General features: G+C 41.4%; 1 long non-coding RNA gene across 3 annotated transcripts in view; it reads right to left on the minus strand.

Annotated features, from left to right (window-relative positions):
- Positions 1-25,522, minus strand: part of LOC146754119 (uncharacterized) — a 72,641-nt gene that overhangs the window by 43,744 nt on the left and 3,375 nt on the right. The window contains exon 2 of one of the 3 annotated variants that reach the window (XR_014939755.1): positions 21,990-22,120. This is a non-coding gene — a long non-coding RNA (uncharacterized LOC146754119). Of the gene's footprint in view, positions 1-11,165; positions 11,912-21,989; positions 22,121-25,522 lie in introns of those variants that run through there. The other 2 variants (XR_014939754.1, XR_014939756.1) reach the window with 2 other exon arrangements.

Genomic DNA, 25,522 nt, shown 5'->3' on the forward strand with positions numbered 1-25,522 from the left:
CAGCCTGAAATGCTGAATCTCTCTGTTCAGGAAATCCAAGGGCAAAAACATGTACATCTGCTAGAACTGTAATAATATTTACAGTTAATAGGCTGCATTAATGTCTAAAAGTTAAATTACAGTCTCTACACTTTCTTCGCCTCTCCTCTGAAGAGTCAGCTCCATCTGTGCATGTATGGACAAAAGAGATTTTGAATTAATAAATGTGGTCATGATCCTTTAAGCAGCTGAGAGAAGGAAGGCTGATTTTGGTTTCAGGCCTAAGCACACTGACATATGGGGTAAACTTGGAGCTTGATGCAATGGAATCATACAACTGACTTTAAAACTAATATGAGCTACAAGAAAAACAAAACGACACTCTATTAATTGGCCAAGAAATTAAATACAGATTACAACTTATTCAAAGAGTTCAAAGTCAATTACTTTTTCCACTGAAATCAATGAGAAGGACTTTCCTTTTCAGTTCATCAGACTTGCTGTCCACTGAGAAGAGTGACTTTATCTGGGATCATTATCACCTCTTGCTTTGCAAAGTTACTGAGTTTTGTTCTTTCTTTGTCTGATTGATGATTGGTCTTATAAATACAACATTCTTTTTCATTTTCTTTTTAAAAGCTACTTCCAATAACTGAATTTTGAACAATGATCGGACTTTTCCTTTAAAGCATTGCAAATGTCACAACAAAGAACCATATTAGATGGATGAAACATCCAATACACCCATCCTGTTCCTCAAAAAAAAAAGAACAGCAACTAGGGAGAGATCTATGGAGTCACTCCGACTAGGATTAACCTCTACCCAGTGACCTCTCTATAAATACTTAGTCTTGGTAGGTATCTTTTGGACGGGCCTGTTATTTCTCCATTGTTAGCAGCAACACTTACTTACAAAAGCATTGAGTCACTTTTAAAGCCACTGCAGAAGATAACTCTATCTCTCTAAATAGACATATTTGAGGGATGTTAGATTGATTTCTACATTTCTTTCATTCAAAGGTGTCTTATCTGCCTGCTTCTATGTACTGATGTACTGGTAAACTTGTTTCAGTGGATCATGTGTTAGCATTGTCATTTCGTTGGAAGGTAAGGGAGCCCAAGAGAGTTGGCTGACATTCAAGGACCACTTCATCCAAGCTCAAGAACAGTGCATCTCTAAGAATAGGAAGTCAGGAAAAGGTGGCAGGAGACCTGCATGAATGATTAAGGAGCTTGTAGAAAAACTCAGATGGAAGAAGGAAGCCTACAGAGCTTGGAAAAGGAGTCTAGCCATTGTAGAGAATACAGGAACATTGTTACGGCATGTGGAGATGTGACAAGGACGGCTAAGGCCATTGGAATTACATATGGTGACAAAGGTGAAGGACAAGAAAGGCTTCTTTAAGTATGTCAATAACAAAAGGAAGACTAGGGAAAGTGAGACCCACTGCTGAATGAGATGTATGCCCTGGTAAGGACCACATTCTCAATAATAGTTGAAGAGTCATGGCAGTCATGTGAAGTCCCTGGTGAGCAGATAAAAGGCAACATCACACCCATTTTTTAGAAAGGGAAAAAGGATGACCCTATGAACTACTGACCTGTCAGTCTTACCTCTGTGCCAGGAAAGATCATGGACCAGATCCTCTTGGAAGCTATGCCAAGGCACATGGAAGATGGGGAGGTAATACAGGAGAATTAGCATGGCTTCTTCAAGGGCAAATCCTGCTTGACCAACTTAGAGACCTGTTATGATGGTGTCATTGCATTAATGGACAAGGGAAGATGTGTTAGATAACTCAGCTTAATGGAATGGGAAGATTTAAAGTATGACTAAGGTTCATTAAGAGAAATAAATATTCTTTTTAAATGCCACCTGTAAGTACTATATACATGTGCATGTGTGTACAAATACATACTTATACTATATGTAGGGATTGCTATCACTTACTTAAACTATTATTTGTATTTGTTCTCATGTTCTCGTGTTGGATTTTATACACGCAAATTACAAATTCAGGTTTAAGTGAAAATACAAATCAGAATCTCCACAGAAAGTACTGTTTGGTCTAGGAGAGAAGGAGACATACAGATCTCTGTTTTGGAGAGAGAACAAAGACTGTGAAACTCCCCAGAGAGATGACGATAGGTTTATCACAGCTACCGAGGCTCTGTAAGTAACAACAGTGTCCACCACTCAAACAAACTCAAACAAGCCACCATAAAACGCTTTCTGATGACTGATGTTGTGATAAGAGGCAGTGTGTCATTCAGCAAACATACACAGAGGATGCGCTCTGAGTGCTGATATTGGTGTTTTTCTTCACTAGCTCAACTGTACCATGCACCACGCCCAACCCTATCCAGTTCCCCCACAGTCTGCCAGAAGCCATCAGCTTCTCAGGGTGGGCTCAACACAACACCTTTTCAAGACATCAAAGACAGCAAATTTTCATCCCCCAGATGAAATGCAGCCTTCCCAACAAAGACCTTGTTGTGCCATGGCAAAGATGATGGCTATGTGTTTGTAGAGACCTGCTCCCCTTCCTCCCAGGTAGGAAGTGCCTCTTCTTTGAGGGAACAGAGTCCTGCGCCCTAGTGGCAAAAATATGCCACGTAGGGATGAAGGGCCACCAGGGCAATAGCACTTTATTATGATTATATTGTCTGAGGAAAACAGTGTTTTCAAACAACATTGATGATCATTATATAGGTTGTAGGCCTATTTTTACAGTGTTTTTGGCACCATGTAGATATTCAGGACAGCCATAGTGGCTCAAACTCTGTTTTGGGATAGTAGAGACATGAGTTCAGCCCAGCCACAAACTTCCTGGAGATAAATTGCTCAATCTGTTTGGTGACTCATTCCCTGTCTATGAAAACAGAGCCAGTATCTCAAAAGGATGTCAGGAGAATGAAATACACTAGTGATTGTGATTCTCTCACCTACATCAGTGGTGAAGGCAAGAAAAGCTCTCGGAGCTCCCACTCTCCTCATTCAATCAGTAAACAGCCCAAAACTTACTCCCCCTCCCAAAAGTTCTGAGCATTTAGGCCTGGTCATATCTTGACAGAGATTTTATATGGCCTTATATAGCCAAGTTTTTAAAGATAGACTCTGAGATTACTAGAGTGAGTTATAATGTTATAAAAAATCCAATGCATTTCATTGCTTCTCACATTTCGTAAATAAAAATTTTAAACTGGATTTGTTTTTCTTGAAGTATGAATTTACTTGATAAATTCATGTTGTTTGGGTCCACTCAGGATATACTTTCACATGTACCAAGAGGATAAAGAGGGCAGAATATGAAGCCTATCTATAGCATCAGCATGAAAAGTATAAATATTATGGTCTATGCAACCAGTCAGAAAATGTACTTTTCCTCTTATTTCTAGTCTCTAAGTACTCATTTGAAATAATAAATATCCCACCTTCTACCACTGGAAGAATCACTGCCTTTTGTAAGACATAAACCAGATGCCCTCTTCATATGGAGAACTCATACAGATTATTTTAAAACAGATTCATACATACTAATATGAGTTATTACCTCTATAATCATCCAGAATCACATTTGCGTACAGATTTCTTTAACTATATATATTATTAGCAAATAGAAGAGTTTAAATTATGAAAAGAGAACAACTGGACCCCACACGCTTCTCAGTGGCTGCTGCCTCGCTAGATTTTTACATAGAACCATTACAGCAAAATTACATGTCATGCTTAATATATAATGGACAGTGTATCTCAACAGTGCAACCAAGAGAATGAGTAGTCAGAAGTAGGAAAAGGCAAGGACAGCCTTCCCACCATGCTGGCAGAGAAACAGCAATGTGATATATCTAGGCTAGTAACAAAAGCTTGTCACAACCACCTTAATCTGTGAGTGTATTTAGTGTTCACTGTGCATTTTTGTTACCATTTGCTGTGAAGGTATTTTTTCCAAATATTTAGCAAAGGGCTGGAGGTGGTGGCTGTTGGGTTTCTACCAAATGGCTCTTGTGCCTGGCTGTGCTCACACCTGTGAACATACCTGCAGGCTCTATAGGTTTGTGAGATGGAAAAAGAGATGGTGAGATGATAAGCTGGAGGCAGTGGTGACTGAGGACCAACCCCAGTGCCATCCCTGCTGTGAAGGAGAGCAGTCCTTCTTTCTTCCTCGTGCTGGGGATTGTGCTCTGCATTCCCCAGCAGTGCTGTTAATCCTCCCCAGACTGCTAGTTGGAGCCCAGGCCAGCTTTGAAAAGGTTACAACCCCATGTGAGTTTTTCAGAATCCTGCCATCTATCCCTTCTATCATCCCTCGCATAAACAGCGTTGAGTCCTATGGCCAGGTGCTGCCCACGTCTCCCCCAGCCACACACAGAGAGCCAGAGCCCACCTCACAGCCTACCTTTGATGAGATGGGAACAGCTGCATGCCTTCTGTATTCTTTTTTCTTTCTTTTTTTTTTTATTATTTTTATTATTTTTATTTAAACCTGGCGGTAACCTTGGCAAAGGAAAAAAAAAAAAAAAAAGGAAAGAAAAAAAATTTAATCATAAGAGAGCCCTCTGCTGGTAAATTAATTTCTGTCTGGAGAAGAAATTACAAAATTTGGCTTGTGTTAGGTTTCTTTTCTACCCTGTCAGCAGATGTATAAGGTTATAGAAAATAGTGTTGTTTCATAACTGCATTAAAGGAGCAAGGACATCTGAAAATCCATGTGCTGGGAAGACAGTGGTGAATGAGGTCCCTGGGTTAGGGAAATCAAGTTAGGACAGTTTGCTGCTGATGTCCTAGGGCAGATTTAACTATTGAATTAAAGCCCCCTGACGTTAGAGGTGACACTACAATGCAAGCAGGCATAAGATGTTGCCTGGTGCGTGCAAAAATAGGTAGGCTGGGAGCAGGGCAGAGGACAAGCTGCAATTCCCTGTACACAAACATACTGATTTCCTGGGCACGCTGCATATGCAGTGAATATCAAGCCCTTACCCTAGTCACAAATCTGTCCCGCTGTTTGTGCCACCCATGCTGTTACCCAGCATCTCTACTCTGCATTTCAGCCATACTACAATAGATGTACTGATGTATCAATTTGGTGAGTTCAGTATTATTACCTTTTTAAATGCATTTAGGGTTGGAATAAGCCTGAGCACGAGCAGACAGCCAGGTAGGTGTAGGATGGCAGTGGCCTTTGGCTAGAAAGTCATCATTGCTCTTTCCCTTTGCAAACAGGCAGATATCCAGTCCCAGCCCAGGGAAGTCATCGTCCCTTCTTCTCTACACAGCTTTATCATAACCCTCCTTGGGATTCTGCCTTCATTATTTGTTTTGCCACCCAAGTGCAAATGGGTGCAAGTCCGGAGATGTCCTGCTGTGTAAGACTCAGGCTCCTAGAAGAAAGGAAGGCTGGAGTAAACTCTTTGTCCTTCCGCCATCCCCGCTTTTCCACCCAGCCCCTTCATGGAGTTGTCACCACATCCCTAGGGCAAGGGCTGCCTCCCCCTGCCATGCATACACTGAGCTTTACACTGCAGGGCTTCCATGCACAGCAGGTTTTATTTGTCTCCAATGAGGTGGAGCACCAATGAGGCACAGGGGCCCACAGTTACAAGCACCCAACAGGAAGAGTGTCCCACTAGGTCTTTCCCTCAGCTCACTATGGGCACTGTGGTGGGTATCTCCAGATTTTCTGTCCCTGCCCATGGCACATCCCTCTCAGACAGCCCTTGAGGAGGGAGAAATTCCTCATGGCCACGGTACTTCCAATATTTACAAGTTATGTTAACCCCCAACACCATATGTGAAGGTATTGATCTAAAAGCCATGTGATGATGCACAGAGAAATATTACATTAATGATATATAGCACGGGGAAATATACACAGGAGATGTACTGACTTGCTACATTTCAAACATGATTATCTAAGGAAAAAAATGCACCCCTGATCACTTGGCAGGAAGTCAAGTATACTCTGTGCTTTGTGGATTCCCTGAAAAGCCTGAGAGTAAAAAGCAGAGGGTTCCTACCTTTGGATTGAACTGCATGGATGCTTTTTTCTTGCTCGGACCTGCTTTTTATGTTCATCTATTGAATTTTAAAACAGCCAATTTGGAGAAGGAGCCTTAATAAACTGATCTCCTCTCTGCAACACTGGTTTCATATTTTTCATCTTTTTCCTAATATAATCGATAGTAAAGGAAAGATTGAGCTGTAAGTAAAATTGCTCACGTGGGCAGTCAATGGTGAACACTGAAAGGATGTTTTAAACACTCTTAATAACAATTAACATCTCCAAGTAGTGTGTTGTAACCATCAGCAGGGCCAGGATTAATGCACTGCCAGTGGGAACCACTTCCCTCAGAACATTCACTGCTGCAAGGCCACAGAAAATGCCATATCCCAGCTACAAACTAAGCAAACTAAGATCTGAGATCTTTTTTCCCTTGCACCTCCACTGCAAGTCATTGGGCTTATTTTTTGAACATAATGTGTTATGTTGTTTTAGCCAGCCAGCTTGTTCCAGACCCCCCACTACTCCAGATAATTATGAATTAAGCACAGATGAGAGCAAGATTCTCAGTAAAGTCATTGAAAATTCTTTAATATTATAAGCGGATATTAGGAAGGATGGATGATAATAAGGTCATACCCTTACTCAGCACCTCCTTCAAAGACAAGAAATCAAACCTCTAAGTGAGTCTGGCGAGACACCCAGGATCAGAGCTGTAACACAGCACTCACTTTGTTGTATCTCTAAAAACACCTACCAGATGCAGTATTCCTCTCACTTTCTCATTCTGCTTTCTACTTGTTCCATGAAACTAAAAGCTCACCTCTACGTGAGCACTGTTCCATAATTCACTCACCAGTTTCTGGTTTAAAACACACCAGATTCCAGCTATAAACTGCTTCAAATATCCTGAGAACTTCTGCAAAGCACAATACAAATTTGAAAAGTTCAAGCCTGGTGCTAATGCAATAAAAGAAGGCGAATATGATTCCAGATATACAGTTGGTGTAATGCCTTTAGGAACCGCTCCATCAGTTTGATTTAGAAAATGATTGTATTATGTTAAAACAACTAAATTGGATAAGAGGGAGAGGGATTTGTTGACGTAAATCTTGTCTCTGGATTCCAAACCCCTCTGAGTAAATGCAAATAAGAAAATATATACAGAGAGAAATGCCAATTTCCCCCAAGGAGATCTTTTTTCAAGGAAGTAAAAGTCCATATTGGAAATCAATCCAGTTGTTTATAAAGCAAGAAACCTCTGTTGGAAGTCAGCGGGAAGGAGCATTGGAAGCAAACCATCAAATAACAGAGAACAAAGGAAAAATATACCCAAACTATATATCCCAGGCTTATTGTTTCCAGATAATGGTTACCATTCTGACCTCACCTGGTATCAATCAGGAATAACTCGATGTGTGTCAGCTCAACATTAGCAGCTCTGAGTAAACAAAAAAATAGAAATCAGGAGCTAGGCCAGCAGCTTCAGTAAGGTTCACCACGAACAACCAGCATAGCCAGGAAGCAAGGAAGGGGCAATGTTAGGCAGCAGAAAATCTTCAAATATTTTATTTTTACTTGATATCGGCAGCTTCATACTGTAGAAATGACAGGGAAAATTATTGATACATATGTCTGTGCAATGCTAAATAGCTGTCAAGAAGTAAAAAGAAACAAAGCCAAAATGACACTGTTACACATCTCTGTACAAAATTATTTCCCTGCAGCCATCACTGTTCCTTCATCTACTGGGCCAGCATGAAAACATTTCCTAGGTGGTGAATAAACTCATTAACATTGTTCAGAGCTTTGATCACTGAGCGGTGGCACAAGGCCAGTTGCATACTGCTCCTCTGCCCACTTGCAGACTTGCAGCCCTTTATACAGACACAGCCAGTAGTGGTGATGCTCTGCTACTTGTGGCAGTGGTAGTGATGGCTCCAAGGTAGACAGAAGTAGGTGCTTCCAAAGGACCTCATGCAATGTCAGACTGTACACCGTCTTTGGGGAAAGGTGTCTATTTTGAGGGTTGCCAGCCTGGTGGTGCCTGGATTCAGCCTTGGCTTACCCCTGTTTTGAGCCAAGTCATCATGCAATCAAATGCGAATAATGTAAACCCCAACAGGCAACACGGCTGCAAAGTTTATTTTGGACACAGGCTGACAAGAACGGAAAACCCTGTGCTTTATCTCCTTCTGCATGGAGTGCAAACACAAGGACATCATGCCCTTGCTGCAAAACCTCAGGATCTTGGTGGTGACAGGGACTTGCCCTAAGCCAGCAAAGGAGCAAGCTGGCTGCTCTGTTCACCCCACTGTCATTGATTCACGGCCCCTTTTAGCAACCTTCCCCTCGAGCAGTGACCACTGCCAACTCTTTGGGAAGGCTGTCACCTTAGTGGCAGAATCAGGAACAGCAAGAGTGCCGTTCCCTTCTCTTTAACTGGCATAAAGCTCAGTCTATGGTAAGGAATGAGAGGGCTCTGGTCCTATGAGGAAGTGGGTGAAGCTGAGAGCGAGCTTTTCCACTCACCAAACTGTTAATGGATTGGGTATGGCAGAGGAAGCCTTTTGGTTTAAACCAGGAGGTCCAAGTGCTGTGTGGCTACAGCCTCTGGGCCCAGGAGAGGACCAAGGTTTCCTCACAGTCAGGACAGTGTGAGGAAAGGGCTAATCACTGTTCTCCTGGAAGACAGGCACCAATTGCTTCGTCTCTGACAGAGCTGTAAACACCATCCTGAACACTTTCTCAGGATGTACCAGAAGCACGAAACTGACTGTGGGACAAAAATACCTAGAGCCCTGTTTTGATCTCTGGAGGACAGCAAGGTCCTTGTGAACACAGAGGCCTTGAGGCAGCCCATCACTCAAAACATGGCAATTCATTTTTAATCACAGGGCAGGGAGGTGGTTGAGCTGACAACACACAAATGCCCTGGTGCACATATTCACCCCGATATAAGCTTAGCCCCTTCTCATTCTCAAACTTTCCCCCACTCCTGCCCAGTACCACTCCAGTGTGACAGACCATGCCTGCAGTGTCCAGGACCAAAAATGCCAGGGAGATGCCTGTGGGATGTAGATCTGTTTCTTCTGCTTCTAAATACCTGGTGCAACTATACACTGCCATGACTCTCCTGGAGAAAAAACGAAAAATTACATTCATCTAGAAAGCTTCAGGTCACAGAGAAGGGTTTTCATCCTGAAATGTTCCCTCGCTCCCTCTGCTGTAGTAAGAGTCATTGTGGCCCCACGTATAGCCCACTTTCAGCCCAGGTAGTGATTTCTTTTCCCAAGGTCGCCTACCAAAAATATAGAAAAAGGAACGAAACGTCCTGACTCCAGATCTTATGGCCATTGTCTCCCTCTTGCTTTTGCCAATTTTATACTGTCCTGCTCACAGTGACATTCATGCTCTACAGCACCAGTCTCCTCCAAAACGAAAATCGATAGAAGTAAACACTAATTTAAAAACAAAGCAAATGAACTTTTCAGTAACTCTAACAATTACTCAGAAAGGGCAGAAGCACTCCAGACACCAATACCATGCTAGGTTTCTGGAGCAGTAAGTGTTGTGTCCCGAGTGTTCTGCTTCCCCTTGCTGCTTATGCTATGAAAAAATGAATGCTTAAATCACACCTTGCTCAATAACATATCAAAATCTATCTTTCTGAACCAGCCCAGAGAAAACAGGGGGAGTAAAACAACTACAACTACCAGATCCATTTATGTATCAGGCAAACCTATACTGCTGGATAAATATACCATATGAAAATCCCTGGGAGAAGAGCAATTACCAAAAGAGTGGCTTATCTGCATGATATTTGGTTAACAGATAAGGAGATAAACAAACAGAGATTTCTCTTTGGCAACCTGTTCTATTTCCTCCTTGAACTATAGGATGTTTTAAACTGAAAGCCAAAAAAAAAGCCTATTTTTAGATTCTGAGAGTTCTTTCCCCCATCCTGGGTGACTGCCACCCACTGAAGGTTTGGGGAAGGGGATCATCATGGCTGGCAGCACTGGCACCATCCAGCCCTGTGGCTACTGTGAGCAGCACCATTGCCACCATGAGGACATCCCAGGGGACCTCAGACACCAGAGGCAGTAGACAATACTCACATCCCTTTGGAATTAATAGCAGAAGTCCTGCAGAGTTCAAACAGGGCAAGGCATAACCAGAGCTCTCAGTTTTTCAGAAGAGCTCACCTTGCTCTGCCTGCTGCCCCAGCCTTCAGGTAAGCCTGGGCAATGATGATTTACCACAGGGAGAAGAAGACTCTGCTGCTGGTGGTCAGGAGTGATGGAGTCAGCACTGAAGGAGAACCCATATGGAGCAGACCAGGAGCCAGCAATGGCAGAAGGGTAATTCAGCTCTTCTTTGTAAAAAACAAACAAATGAAAATTCCATCCCTGTGGAAAGCACTGAAGTGTGTATAATTTACACCTGTTTTTGTCTCATTGGTTGGTGGGGTTTGTTTTTGTGGGTTGTTTTTTTGTTTTTTTGTTTTGTTTTTTTCTAGAAGTCTGACCACAAGGAATGTGAAATGAAAATGAAGAAAAATGAAGAAAAATAGAAAAATTCTCTTTTGGAAAAAAAGAATCATATCATCCCAAAAACATCACCTTCCCATTAAAGATGTATTTCTCTTTCACAGCTGAAGAAAATCCTGCCTGGATGTGAACTATTTAGTAGTTCATCTTATGTTCTTTGCATTAAGCTGGTGAAACAGAACTTCTCTGGGGAGACTCACACAGATATTTCAGGAGCTTCTTTTTTCCTCCCATTTTATTTTCATTTTCTGTGTGCAAAACCTAATGTCTTGTTTTCCTTTTTTCCCAGAGAGAGAAAATGATCCTGATTCAGAGCAGCATTGAAATAGAAGGCTCTGCCAGATGTTACATAAACAATGATGTAATGCCAAAGTATTTCATTACACATGCAGCTCTGTTCTTCAGCTCAGAATTGATTTATTACATTTTGTCAATCCCATTTTATGTACCCACATCATTTTTACATCATTTTTCTTCATGACATTGTTACATTCTCACAGAAGTGCATAGAGATAACATGATAACAGTGCAGGCAATGAAGTTAGCATTTTACAAATAATGTTACTAATAAATAAGTATACCAGTGAGGGGGAAATGGTCTGTCTGAGAGAGCGAAAAGCAAATTTACCTTTGAATAATCTGATGGGGGGAAGAGGCCACAGTTCCAACAAGAAAACCGAGGTTGTATCCTCTTGAAGCATCTTCTGCCTTCACGCAGAACAGTGAGAAAATGCCTCTGTTGCCTGCTTTCAGTTTAATCTCACATTCTCTTTGTTTTCCTAATGTGTTCTGTGTGCTGCCAGCTAGATCTGATACACCAGCTCCTTGGTCAGAAAGATTCATCATCGAGTGCAAGAAGATCAGCACTTAAAATCTGTTTTGACCCTGAAATTATCAATCCTTAAGGATATATTAGCCTTTTTTTGTTTTTCTGATCTTCCACCAAGATTTGTTAGAAAAAGCACACACAGCAACATCGCTTGATACAAAGAGAAAAGGAATTCCAGAAACAATAAGATGAAAAGATGTAAAGGTTGTGCCAAAATAATGTAGCAGGATGCTTAAAAGATGTAGTCCTACAGGAATATGGTTAAAGAAAATAACCCATCTGATGAGCTGGATGCCAAAAATCCTGTTAGACGACTGAGGCAGAGAAGATACCTTTCCTAGCAGGCAGCCATTAAACTGCATAATGCAAAATGATGCAGTGAGAAGCTGCAGTTGGTAATAATTTGAAATGTCCTCATCCCAAGGAGCACGGGGCCAAATACTGCTTTTGCTATGTCACTAAAAAATAAAATAAAGCTGCCATTTTAAATGCCATGTCCCTCTCTGACACATAAAAGGCATATTTCTCTTTTAAGCAAACTCTGCAGGACAGTATTCCTCGGTGGTTAAGGTAAGTGTCAGAATAAGTATATGCTTAATTCTTACTGATTTCAATGGTGAAGCACATGCTTAGACATTTGGCTAAAGCAAAGCTTGCTTCTACTTTTCTTTGTGATATGCTTGGGCCCCATTCCAAAGCCCATTCAAAATTGTCTGAGGCCACCCACTGACTGCACTGTATCTTGGATTTCAACACAGAGTACGCAGGCTACCCGAAAACATCAATGTTTTGCAGAGGAAATTCTATACATACAAATAGCTGTGTTTCCAGGATCTGGATGTCAAAAGTAAGCTGTTAAGAAGGGAAACTTTGCTTTCTGCTCCAGGACACCTCTCAGTAGATGCCTGGTCCACAGCATACTCTTATTGTGTTAAGTCAGTGTACAGACAAGCTGGGGCTTATTTTGAGTACCCGCATGTGTTTCAGACTATTCCTAACTAGCATTGTAGTTGTGCTAGCAGGCTGGGACTCGTTTCTGTTCTTCAGCTGATGAGAATCAACTTTCCACTGAAGGTAAGCAGAAAGTAGAGGTGGAAAAACTTCAATATACCAAACCTTTTCCATCTTCAGTTAACATTAGATCTTGCCAAGCAGAATCTTTTTAGAAAGGTGTTATTGTTTCTTCACAAAACACAGATTCAGTACCACTGTTAGTTCAGAAGACGAGTATGTGGGCAAAGGCAGGCCCAGAAAAGGGAAAGGTCTTGCTAAGGCCATGCAGAAGATGAATGGCAAAGCCAGAAACAAAGCCAGGTGTCCCAAAACCCCTAGCTACTACAGTGAAATGCCAACAGAGAGTGGAGCTTATCTCTTTGGAGTAACTTCAAGAAAACACACATGAATAATTTTGGATGTTCAGTCTCTTGGACAGAATGCACCTCCAGATGCTCAGCAGCTGGCCCCCCAGCTGCAGGTGAGGCATCAACAGACCAGATAGAAGGCAAATCTCTCGCAGGGGCATGAGGAGCCCACAGACTCTCTCACCTGAGTTCAGGTCCAGTGAAGGTGGCCTAAATATGACACACTCCCTTCTCATGTTCAGTGGTGTAGATGGAGAGCAACATGGGCAAGGTCCATGAGGTGACATCTGTCTTTGCGGAGGAAAATGTGGAATGTGGAAGGACTAGGCTCAGCTGTCACAAAAGACTAAATAACTGCCAGCACCCATCAGTGCAACACAGCCACCCTCTCAAACTTGTCCAGCTAGAGGACAGCCAACAGTGAAGAAAGAATATTTAAGGAGCCATGGCATACACAAGGATGCAACACCTCTGTGACTGCAGGCTCTGTTTCTCATCGAAGTCCAGGAGAAAGAGCTGGGAGGACGTTGTTATCTAACTAGCCATGAGACTTAAACAGGGGCAAAGAGTAGCTTGATTTCTTTCCAGATAAAAGAGAAGTTATAAATGAGAATTTTATCTTGCACGGAGGCATGACAAAGTATGAGACAGAATCCTTCATGATTACAATCTTCCATCATTTTGATTTTATAATTACTGAATGGAATCAATCAGCTTTCAATTGTTACCTTGGCAAAAGATTAAAACATCATTATTTGTCATACATATTTCACACTTTAACAAATTTTAATAAACTGAATGCATGAGAAATGGTCATATTATCTTTCATGGCACAGGGATGCTAATGACATTTCTATTGATTTTAATTCACATTTGTTGGTCAAAATTACTCAGAATCAGGCAAGGCATGGGCTCCCATAATCAACGCTAGCAAATGAAGACTGCTGAGCACTGAAATGGCTGAAATGGAATCATTAATCAGAAATATCATAAAATAATTGCCAGTGAGGTAGGGAGGTTTTATCTTCCTAATGATCATCCTTTATGGCATATTGATCTGTATATAGCCAGTACGTGTTGGTGGTCTCTCCATGAGAGTGTTAAGGAGAACACAACAAAGTAGGTTACAAAAGGTGATCACAGAAAGCCATCTTGGGCACAGCTGCCCGTCAATCCAAGAACTATGACAGCCACATTTACCCCCCAAGACGTTTGGTGGGGAGCCAGGAGGCCTCCATAAGGATCCTGCTTTGGCTGCTTTGGCAGAAACCTTTTGCTTATTGCACTCATTTCCTTACTTAGCCAGGACGAGCCCTTTAGACTCACAGATCACTCAGGCTGGGCACTGAATGGCAGTATCTTCTGCTAAATCCCAACTTTCAGTTGTTATGGCTGTAGTGACAGAAGCACAATCTTCTGTATGATGGATCTTCATTCTGCTGTGCCAGTGTGGTCCATGCAAGGCCATGACACCTCTCCCACAAATAAAGAGAGGGGGAACATCCATCATACTGTGGGTTCAAGGTTGTCTCTTCTGTGCGAGACATAGGAACTCATGGGCCTGGTCAAGGCACACGTATCCTCCTCATACCCACAAACCTTTGAGGAAACAGCGAGGATGACATAACAGCCTTATAAAAATTGATTGTTATTCTGTGATTCTTATGCTTGTAAGATTGTATCTTCTTTTATCACTATTAGCATAATAAGACGCCTTTGTGGAGTAAGGAGCCTTTGTTGGCTCTTTTGGATTTTTCTGTGTTTATATACCAGTAAAAGTTGGTCAAGCCTCCAGTTTTTATGGGTTGTTCTAAAATCTACAAACTACAGAACAAACCACTTCTCATACCACAAATACCATGATTAAACCAGCAGTCCAAGCTATCCAACTAACCTAAATAATCCCATCAATGTAGACAAATAGATGTACTCAGTATTCCTGAAATTCAAGCCAAATTGACACACCAACAGAACCAGAAATTTAACCTGAAGGACCCTGTTTTGGAAATCTAGTCAAACCAGCACTTTTATGCTGAATCATATTTTGATATTTAAACTAACATCAGTGTTTTCTCTTCCAATTCTAAGCAGGACTTAAGAGCAAGATGACATAATCAGGACTCAAATTACTCAGACTTCATAACTATTATCAATACACTTTAGAACATTTACTAATATACTCTCAAATGTTATAAATAATTAAAACTTAAATACACTTCTTGAATTAATAGAGCGCTTTTTATGATACATTTTTTCATTCTTCTCCTGTGGTCCAATATCAGAATGCTATTAGTCTAGAGTCCTGCAAGCTTTTAAAAGTCATCTTGGAGAAAGCTCTTGAGAAGTGCAATTAACACCAATATCTATACACAGCCTTAATGTTGTGCACACGCAGAAGTTCTTACAAAACCAAAATTCAGTATTCCTGCCTGCTGCTGATCTTCTTGAGTTTCTGTGGCAGCCAAGGGAGTAGGTAGGTTTTACACTCTGTAGAGCAAACCAAGCTCTTTATTGTTTTAACATATGAACTCAGAAACACATGTAATACACCACTTTACAGCGGAATCCTGCCAGTAAGGGTGCACATCACTGTAATTGTAACTTAGCTGAATTACCAGCAGACCTCTACTATTATCATCAGAAACACTGTTTCTCTTCTCATCACTACCAAACATAAACGTGCCTGAGTTTATGTCTAGTAGCGGTACTACACATCACGTTTTAAATGTGCTTAATGCAAAACAAAATGTTTAGTAGTGTCCTTAAATAGGGTGTGTTTGCACTCATGGTGCTGTGTGTTTTGTGCAAGAAGTCTCCAGCAGAGCAATATGAAGGTGGTGTTGCATCTCTTCAGAAAATGCTATAATTTGAGAACCAGCTTTAACAGGGAATAGGATGCATACCTGCTGCGGTATCCCTTAGAAACCATATTCTACCGTGTAACATAGTGTTGAGGTCATTACTAAATATTCAGTGTGACTGATGCAACATACTGTGGTAATATTCTCAAATCAGAGGGACATCAAAAATGAGCCTCGAGGACAGAATTCTCCCATTCCTATTCCCAATAATGGGCGTTTATAAAACTACACTAAGCCTCCAACTGCACACTGAAACACCATATTTTAACACAGGAGCCTGACTTGCAAAGTGAATACAGAAAAGTTTATTTCCATACATTTCAAGATGTAGAGACTCCTTACATTATCACTGTTAAAATAAAAATTAAAATAAAAATAAAATAAAATTGCAGCCAAGATATAAAACCAACAAAGCAGATAAATTTGGAGTTGAGGAATCACTCTTACACTACATCAGAGAGAGAATAAAATGTGTTGCTAAACTACAGCCTCATTAAGATGTCACGTACTTTTCCTGTTTTCCTTTCCATGGTCACCAATTACAAGGGTTTCTCCTTTCTAGTTGATTCCTTTTTAATATCTTGCTCAAATGGGTGGAATATTGGCTCTAGAGACAGCATGAGATTTTCCACTTACTTCATCAGGGCCAGGATGTCACACTCTAGGATTCTTTTGCCTGTGGTTTGGCAAAGCCTGTCTGACAGATAACTCCAAAGTCCCATCAGTAGAAATACTTTTACTGAGCATACAGCTCATATATGTATATATGTACACATGGGGATGCAGATGTGGTTGTCAATATGTACGTACAAATTTATATTTCAAATACCAAAGAGGGAATGTACAGACACCTAGACTAGAGGGGCCTTCACTTTAAATGGTCCCAGAATCTGCCCAGTTGTGGACTGACATGAGTCGATCACCAACATGCAAAAGAGATAGCTGCAGGTTTCAGGGCTGGGGAAGAACTGAGTGAAAACCAAATTCCCCTGTAACTCATTGATTTTACCTTCTCTCTTATAGCCATAATGCACCTTCAGCACCTTTACAGATGTATGTAGAATGTCAATTATTTTGTTGTTACGTATTGTTAAAGAGTTATAAACGTCTTATGACTCAAGGATCTCCAGCCAGAAGAGAAGAGCTTAAAAATGAAACAAAATTGCCATCCATAATTTAAATGGACAGCACTGCCATTGAAAAATGCTTTTCAATTTAAAGTCTATTAACAGGAAATTAGGAGATCTCCCATCACAGTGTTACTGTTTATTTTAAAATGAAAACTAAGAACATAAAAATACTATCAGCACAGATGTCTGACAAACACAGAAATAAACCAAATGACTTTATTATAATTTTTACCCTACTGTTCATTGTATAATCTAAGACTATTTAAATACAAGGGCTGCTCCAAAGGTAATGCCTCCTGTTTTATCATGTTGGTGGCATGGCAGTAGAGGCTGAACCCTCCCATCCAAATCCTGTTACATGCCGTTGCCATATGACACAAGGCAGCAGAGGGGCACTCTGACAAAATGACACCTGACATGGAAGTGCACATGGAGCAAAGGTGTTGCACTGAATTCCTCCATGCAGAAAAAATGGCACCCATCAACATTCATTGATGTTTACAGAACATTTATGGAGACCAAACAGTGCATGCGAGTACAGTGAGTTAGTGAGTGGTGCATTTCAGCACTGCTGACAGCAACAGTGGGCCACTTCTCATGGTAGAGCTTTGTGGCAGTGTAGCATGCAAGCTTTTGCTCCTTGCTGGTGAAAATGCATACCTAATGGTGGTGATTCTGCTGAAAAACAGTGTTTTGTAGCCGAGAATTTGCTCTGTCACAGTGCTATTGTGCTCTTTGTATCAGTTGTAGTTTCCAGGGAAATAAATAGGAGGCATTACTTTCAGAGCAACCTACATTTATAGCCATTGGCAGTGTCAAAATGACAAAGAGACTATAATGTAAAGGGTAGCTCAGTCTAGGAATTTAGACTTTTTTGAATAGTTACACATCCAATGTAGACTTCAACAAAGCAGGTAACTCAATATTCCATTTGCATTTTTATTTGCAGGGCAACCAGTAGCTTGAGGCACACAGTTTTAAAGTTTTTCAGAATTAATTGTTTTCAAAAAATAACCATACCACATGCATTTTCTTCCAGAAAACATTCAAGTCTGACTAGAAATACAATAATGTTGATCTTTCTCATAACACTTGAGTTCTTCAGTTGGTGATGTCTAAAAGCAAGAAGTATAACAAGATGAAAAAAAAAAAGGAGAACTAAACAGCTAGCTAGAACCTTGCAAGCCTCAAGAAAAACATAAACAGTAATTGCAGTGACAATTAAAATATTCCCAGTCACTGCAAGATAGCTGAGAAAGCTACTGACTATGTGTGAGTATAATTTTTGATTATCAAATGATTTGCATTAGCTCAGTCATTCCTTGATCTAGGCTTATCAGTTTACTTTTCTGTATTGTGTTTTCAGCAAAGAATTTCTACATGTTTACAGTAAAGAAACGTGACTTGTAACAGTATGAGACTGCTTGTTTTTCAGGTTCGTATTCCCAGTCACATGCCTCGAAGGCTTGGTCTTTGTGAACCAATGAAACCCCAGCAGGTGCCAATAAAACCTGATAATAGCTAACAGTGTCGAAACATTCAGAGAAATGGGACAATGCCCTTCAGTGAGCTACATTTTATTGCAGGAAACAAGTCACTAGGACACTGTTGACTCATGCCTGGTTTCATAAAATTTCAGTAGTGACCAAGACCACAGTGGAACAGCCTGTCTCACGAATGACAGTGCCTGTCACAAAGTAGTGGGTCAGAGCTTACGCTCCCTTAAAAAGGGACAGAAAATGTACAAAGAAAATCTGCACTACTGGAGTGCGGCTTCCCACAGCTCTGTCTCTCAAGTCTGGGCTTTCTGATCAGGCACAGCCTCCAAGTTTTATTTAATTAGAAACATCCAAAAAAAACTTTCCCAAGTCATTTTTCTATAAATACATACATCTGCCTTTTTCAATTGAGTCCCTCATCATCTCTCCTCTCTTTAACCAGGTTGTCAGTCTCATGAAAATCACTTGAAATTGACATTTCTACATTTTTGGGTCAAATTAGCCCAAAAATTCAGGTGAGAAACACAAAGATAGAGACATAGACACACTCCACATGGTAACTACAGCCCACACTTTTTTGGGAAAAAGTGTTTCGAGGCAATTTTTAATGTGTTTCCAACTGCATGGAGCATGAGAAAAATAAACCTCACTAGCACGCTTTGCTACAAGGTTTGTGACATCCCCCTCAGCTTGTAATTCCAATTGCTGTTCATTAGGTGATAGAGAACAGCTTGGTCACCTTGGGCATGGACAAACCACGTAGCCCGGTGCTTTCTGCCAAATTCTGTTAATTGTCTTGCATGTCCCATTTGCCTTTACACTCACTACCAAATCCAGACCTGGCACTGTAGGTAAATTTCAGGCAATTTGCACTTGCAGGTGCTGGTGCCAAATCTAGCCCTTCATCACCCACATACCTACAGAGCTACCCTATCCACTGCTGGTGTCTGAGTGCATACAAAGCAATCCTTTATGCTAGAGCACCCGCACTGGGTGAGCTCAGTGATCTCAGCTGTTCCAGTAACCTTCGCATAATCCTTTCTCCTTTTCTTTGCTCAATCCACCTACTGAAAGGAAGGCCACTTCAAAGGGAGACTCTCTCCCAGACTGACATCATGGCATGTTGAGATAATTCAGAGTAGTTATGATAAATGTTCTGTCTACAGGCATCAAGAAACAAACAACGGGCTCACAGCAACATAAGATTAAACATGTTTCTGCAATTATCTGGGGAATTGTGTTGCTGACCACGTCCTTTCTTGCTATTTTTTACAGCCTGCAAAAAGCAGAAACTTAGATGAGATCGTGTGAAATTCAGCTGCAGAGCTTCAGGCCCCTGAAAAAGCAAGGTGGGTCTGCTATAACATGGTTTGCACCTGTCCGATGAGAAAGAGTATATTTCTGACCTCTCCATCACAGTCTCTTCTTGGTACATTTCAGAGAGAAACAGTGCTGCTAGTAATGCCACACCATAACCTTGGTGAAGGGAGGCTATGCTCTACCAGAAATAGGCAAGTATGGGTAGCAAAAGGCAAAAGGCTTTGAAGTGGAGAAAGCAGAACACACCAAGTTGCAATGCTATGCAAGCCCTGATCCCAGCCACTGTCTGTGCCAAAGAGCCTGGCACTCAGTAGCCCAGTCATGAAAACACTAGGCTCTGCCATAGAGCAAGTGGGAGCAGACAAGCAAGCAGGGGAGAACAAAAAGATGAGCCTGGACTTGCATGCATGACTGGATTATGAACCAAAAAAAGAAATAAGAATTTCAGGAGAGAACCTCCTTCTCAGTTCAAATGTTCTTTGCCATGCCACCCCCCAGAAACCAAAGTTTCTTCTTTGGTTTCTATTTCTGCCGCCTCTTTAACAGACTTCCCTCCTTTCATGAAAGCAATACAAGACACTTCATTCAGACCCCAGCAGCTCCATCCACCTCCTTGAGATAGTCAACAACTCTTCATTCCACACTGTCCATCATGAAATTTCACAGGATGAAATAAGCTTTGAGCACTTGGCTTCTTGGGGCCGGAACCAAACCCACACCCAAAGGCAGCCTTAGGGATACCTTTGTATACTGAACACAATCAGCACCATCCTTTGGCAGTGTAACCAGATAGAACAGGACCCACAGTAAGGTCTCATTCCCTATGCAATGGGTTCATGCACTACAACTGACCCCTGTCCTGTGGTAATTCCCAGACTGGGCCCACAAGGTTCCTGAAACATGAAAAATGCTCGGAGATACATGTGCCAGGAGCTAGTCTAGCCAATTCACAGTGCAGACTCTTCAGTCCTGTGCCCAGGTTTGTCCAGTGTTTAATTTACCAGCTAGCTTCATTGCCACTGTATGTGTATTTTTTTACCAGCCTGTTTTCCAAAGCAGTGCCTCCAGATTACTGAACTGGTTTCATGTTGATTCCCTCCAAACATGTTTTCATATGCTGGGCAGCCTTAGCTACTGACAAAGCAGTAAATGTCTCAGCAACAGAGAGTTCTGTGAAAAAACACAGCCAGGTGGAGGAGATCAAACCAAACTGACATACTGTTACAGAAAAGACTTACACTTGAGTTTGGTCAAACTTTTAGACCACAGAGAATTCACGTTGACTAAAATCATTATAAATGCCTCAATAGCAGGAAAGCTTTAATTCAGGCCTAACTAATGTTTCTGTGGTTGGGAAATCATTCTAGATAACCTACATAACACTACCTGTTATAGGTTTGGCAAAAATATTTCACTGTTCATGGGGACTTTTTATTTCCCTTTCTTCCTCTCCTTACTCTTTCATATGCTTTTATTAAAAATATTCTTTAAATTTTAAAAACATCTTTTTTCCAACCATGTCTTCTAATACGGGCAAAGATGTATCCTCAGCACAACTTCTGGCTCACCAGAGACCAGACCCTGTTATACTTCTTGTCAAAACAGGACCTGAGGAATACCAGTATGGATGTTAACAAGTAATAGTATGTGAAAAAAGGCCTGATATGTCACAGAACGACATAAAAGAAAACACCTGCCTATTCAAGCAGTACAGAAACAGACACACAACAGCTAAACAATGGTCAGAAATCCTCTGGTCTGCATCCTGATGAAGTAGGAGGGTTATTGCCCAGAGGTCTGCAGAAGAGAAGATGAATTGTGTAATTTTAAAATAACTGGAAATAAAACATGAAGAGGAATATCACCCACAAAGTGCAGTCTGAACTCACTTTCTGTCACTTTCTTATAGCATCCATTTATCTCTGTCACCACAAACAGCTTTCTGAATAAGCTTGTATGAGCTAAGCTCAGTGCCAGGCCTGCTTCCAAGGCTGGGCTTGCCCACTGACCACTACGAGTCCCCACATCTGCAGCACACCACAGTCAGCAGCTGGAATGCCTCAACATGAGTCTAAAGTGAACGTGGGCCATACTTAGCACACACCAGCACCAGGCAAGACAGAGAGAGGCCCAGTCTGCCTGAACAAGGCTAAATGCAAAATTTTACATGATGGTGACTCTACAGTTGTTGCCTTCAGTCACACTGGGAAAGAGGCAAATCTGTAATAAAATGACGTTGAAAAAGGCTCAGATTCTCAGCAGTGTATGAACCTTGTTACTCAGAGCTGTCAGAACGAAGAGGAGATAATATGAAGAAAGAGCTAACTGAGACTGCTGTTTTAAAATGGAAAGTTAGCATCACACATTTGTCTCTACTCACAATAGCCATGCTTCATGAGTTCCCTAAAGCAGGATTCACTTTGTCAGCAAAACAGAACATGTGTTAACTTACATCTTGGGCGTCCAACCTTTTGGCCTGCCTGGGATGCATCAAATGAAGAGGAATTATCTTGGGAATCATGCCTTCATATCTGTTGTAGTTTCCATGGAAATACAAAGGAGGCATTACCTTCAGAGCAGCTCCTGTAAAATGTACGATGCTTTTAATACATAAGTAAAAAAAGATTTTAATTTTAAATATTTTTCTTAAAATGATTTAGAAAAGGAACAAATACATGAAACTATCAGGATATTTGAGTTGCTTTTGTGAAACAAATGTATCACACCTCTTCAAAGGAAGCGGTTGCAATTCTTAGTGAAGTTTCAAAGTGTTTGTCACTGATTTTTGATGGAATTTTACTCTTCCTATGCTTCACCCTTGAAAACAGCTCACAAATGTGTGTACTGCCAAGAAATGGTGGCATGAGTAAGGTGTGATTGTGAAGCAAAGAATATTTTTCTATGGTAAGACAGGAATTGCGGAAAGTCTGGTAAAAAGACACGATCAGATTTTTGAGTTGAATATCTGACTGCAACTCGATACATTCCATCTGAAAATTTGCAGGTAATGTATTTGTACCAACTGAAAATGGTGTCACAAACAAAAATTAATGGATTTTTCTCTTTACAATCTTGAAATCCATTTTTAAAATTATTTATCAGAAAAGAAAGCATGGCATGGTATTCTTTGCTGTTCATAGCACTGCATTTAGCCAACTGTCTGCATTCTGATACATTATTTGACATAGCTTGAATCAGCACTACACAGCACTGGATTCCCCATGCCCTGGCTTCAGTTGGCACCATTAATAGTTAATATTTGGTTTGACTGTTCACTAGCAATAGGTGCATGCCTGGGGCTGCTTGGCGGGTTATTGCCAGCTGTGCTGGATCAACTGAAATCTGCAGGCCACGGGTTGGACATTCCTGATTTACATCCTTAGGAAAGAAAGCAGTAAGTCATTTCTAAAGGTTCAGGTGTTTATACGCAGGACCTGATTAATTTCGACTGGAAAGTTGCAGAAAATTCTCTGAGACAGTTTCAAGTACTTACTCCAGTTTTATTATTAAGCAAAGTCCTAATGACTTGTGGTTAAACCGCTGGCCTAGGACTGAGGTTTCATCACCACTTATATCCCTACAAAACCACATTGCTCTGCTGGACTCTACTGTTTGTATTCCCTCTGCAAAACCTTTTAGCAAACCACACACATGATGCTGGGAGACACTCAGCTTCTGCATGCATTGCTGCCTTCACAGGGCCAAACCCTGAACCAGTTTTTGCATTCATCAGGAAGATGACAAGGCCAAGCCAGCAGGATTTATCCACTTGGAAAATCTCCTTGACTGTGAACATGAGAAACATCTGCTGAGACCCACCAGCCCTGCTGACAGGCAACAAAGTAGAGCTGGCCCCTTCCATGGACTTTCAGTCATGAGGAACAATGACAGCTCCAAGTGTTTTCCTACTAGCACACCAAGTCACAGCTACTTAAGCAGAAATACCAGGCAGAAACCAGAGTGGACACCGAAACTGGCACTGCTGCATCACCAACAGAGAGCAAGGGAGCCTGCAGGAAACAGTGCCACCTCCACCTATGGACATCGTCACACTTGGTGTATGGCTTCCTCTCGTCTTCCCAATGCAACTCCTTCATGAAGGCTCACAGGGAAAGCAGGGCAGATTTCTGCCTTTTCTTGACTTTCCTGGCAAAATCAAGGCAGTACCACAGGCCAGCTCTCAGCAGGGAATCCACACATAAGTAGGGTGCTAAGAAGCAGGGGCTGAAGCCCTCTGGAGCAGTGGGGTTGGAGCCGGAGCATTGCATAGCCAACCCACACCAGCATGGCAGTGCCCAGACCACAACCAGCACTGCCGCAGTGCAGAAAGAAAAGAAATGCGAAGACCCATGTTGGCAAATCTGAGTAACAAAAGCTGCTTATATCTAAACAAAGGCTTTCTGATAATGCAAAATTAAGGAAACAGCACACATGTTAGAATATGGCATGACAGATGCTTTAGGATTTGTTTTATGTAAATTTAAGCAGGCACCATTCTCTGTGACCAACTCGGTAAGGAATGCAACTCTCATTCCAGCACAGCAACCCTGTGTATGTTTTTGCTGCTTTTATTTTCTGCTACATTGACCTCAGCTGCATATTTTCCAGCCAAAACACAACATTACAGGAAATCAGAAAAGCCTCTAAAGTGATCCTGTTTTTAAGCAATTTTCTGACTTCTCATCAGTGTTTTTTCCCTTCTCGCACCTGCTACTTGGTTGATACTGGCATGTTATAACAGGAAAATGTCCTTTCTAAGTCACAGTAAGGCTTTCATGCTAAGTCATTTCTTTCTTTCTTTCTTTTTTTTTTTTTTCCTAAATTACTACAACATAGAGTCCTTGTTTCCTCTTTTATCATTGCAGCTTTCCTAGTGCACACTGATACTGATGCATGGATATATGGTGATACACCACAGAAGTGCAAGGAGACTCACAGCAATGGAAGTCACTACATTACTATAGAGACAGCTCCCTTCTTTCCTCACTTCCTCAAATGCCAATTCTGAACTTTTCTGCAAGTCCCTATGGATCAGTTTACTGTCATGATTGAACTGAAATCCATGGACACCTGATGCCTCTTCCCAGAAATGCTGCTCTATGCTCAGTTGTTCTTTGCTATATGAAAAATGAAAGAGCACAGCTTAAGCTAGAATCAGAAGGATGAAGCACAGGAGTCTTAGGAAAGTCATTGACTTCTCATGCTGAATCAGAAAGAAAAGACGTTTTCTGCCATTCCAATTATTTAGTTAATTCCAAAAAGTATTTCCTGGTACAGAGAACTCTGTCGACATTACTCAATAAATACAAAGCTATAAAGATATTTTCTAAACAAAGTTATTAAGGAAAGTACAACTGGGAAGAAATGCCCATGTGCAGCACAGCTTTGCTACAGCTTCACCATACAGGCAGCCTCAACTTTGCCTCCAGCAGGCTGGAGTCTACAGCTTGTTCCAAATATCTGACTCTTTGTTCAGAGGCCTGGGCACGAGCACCCACCCCAATCACTGCATTCCATCCAGAAGTAATCAGATCAACTTTCCTTACAGGTCAAAAGCCCAAACTATAGCTGTCTCTGCAGCTCTCCATTGAACATAAAATAAAGCACCCAACAAGCTGACTCGTGCACCATAACCACAGCAGGCCGCCTTCTCGGCGATCCTTGGACCATTCATTGTTTTTGGCCACGAAACCCGGAATTTTCTCCAGCCTGAATACTCCTGCCGTTTGGCAACATCTCCCCCTACCGGACAGAGTGCACAAAGCACGTAACTAAACTTATTTTTCTTGCCTACAAGTGTCATCGACGTCTCCTGATTTGACTCACGGTCATCAGGGATCTCTAGGCTGAGAAATGAGTTTTTGGACATGAGGACAATTAAATTGTTAAGGGATCCTCAAGAGGCAGCTGAAATAGCAGAGCCTACACTTCTTTTAATAGGCTAACATCTTCTAGGCAGAGGACCCCACTTGCACTGTGAACAAT

The sequence above is a fragment of the Coturnix japonica genome, chromosome Z, assembly GCF_054131305.1.
Source record: "Coturnix japonica strain WE chromosome Z, WE-NBRP24, whole genome shotgun sequence".
In the NCBI taxonomy this organism is placed as follows: domain Eukaryota; kingdom Metazoa; phylum Chordata; class Aves; order Galliformes; family Phasianidae; genus Coturnix; species Coturnix japonica.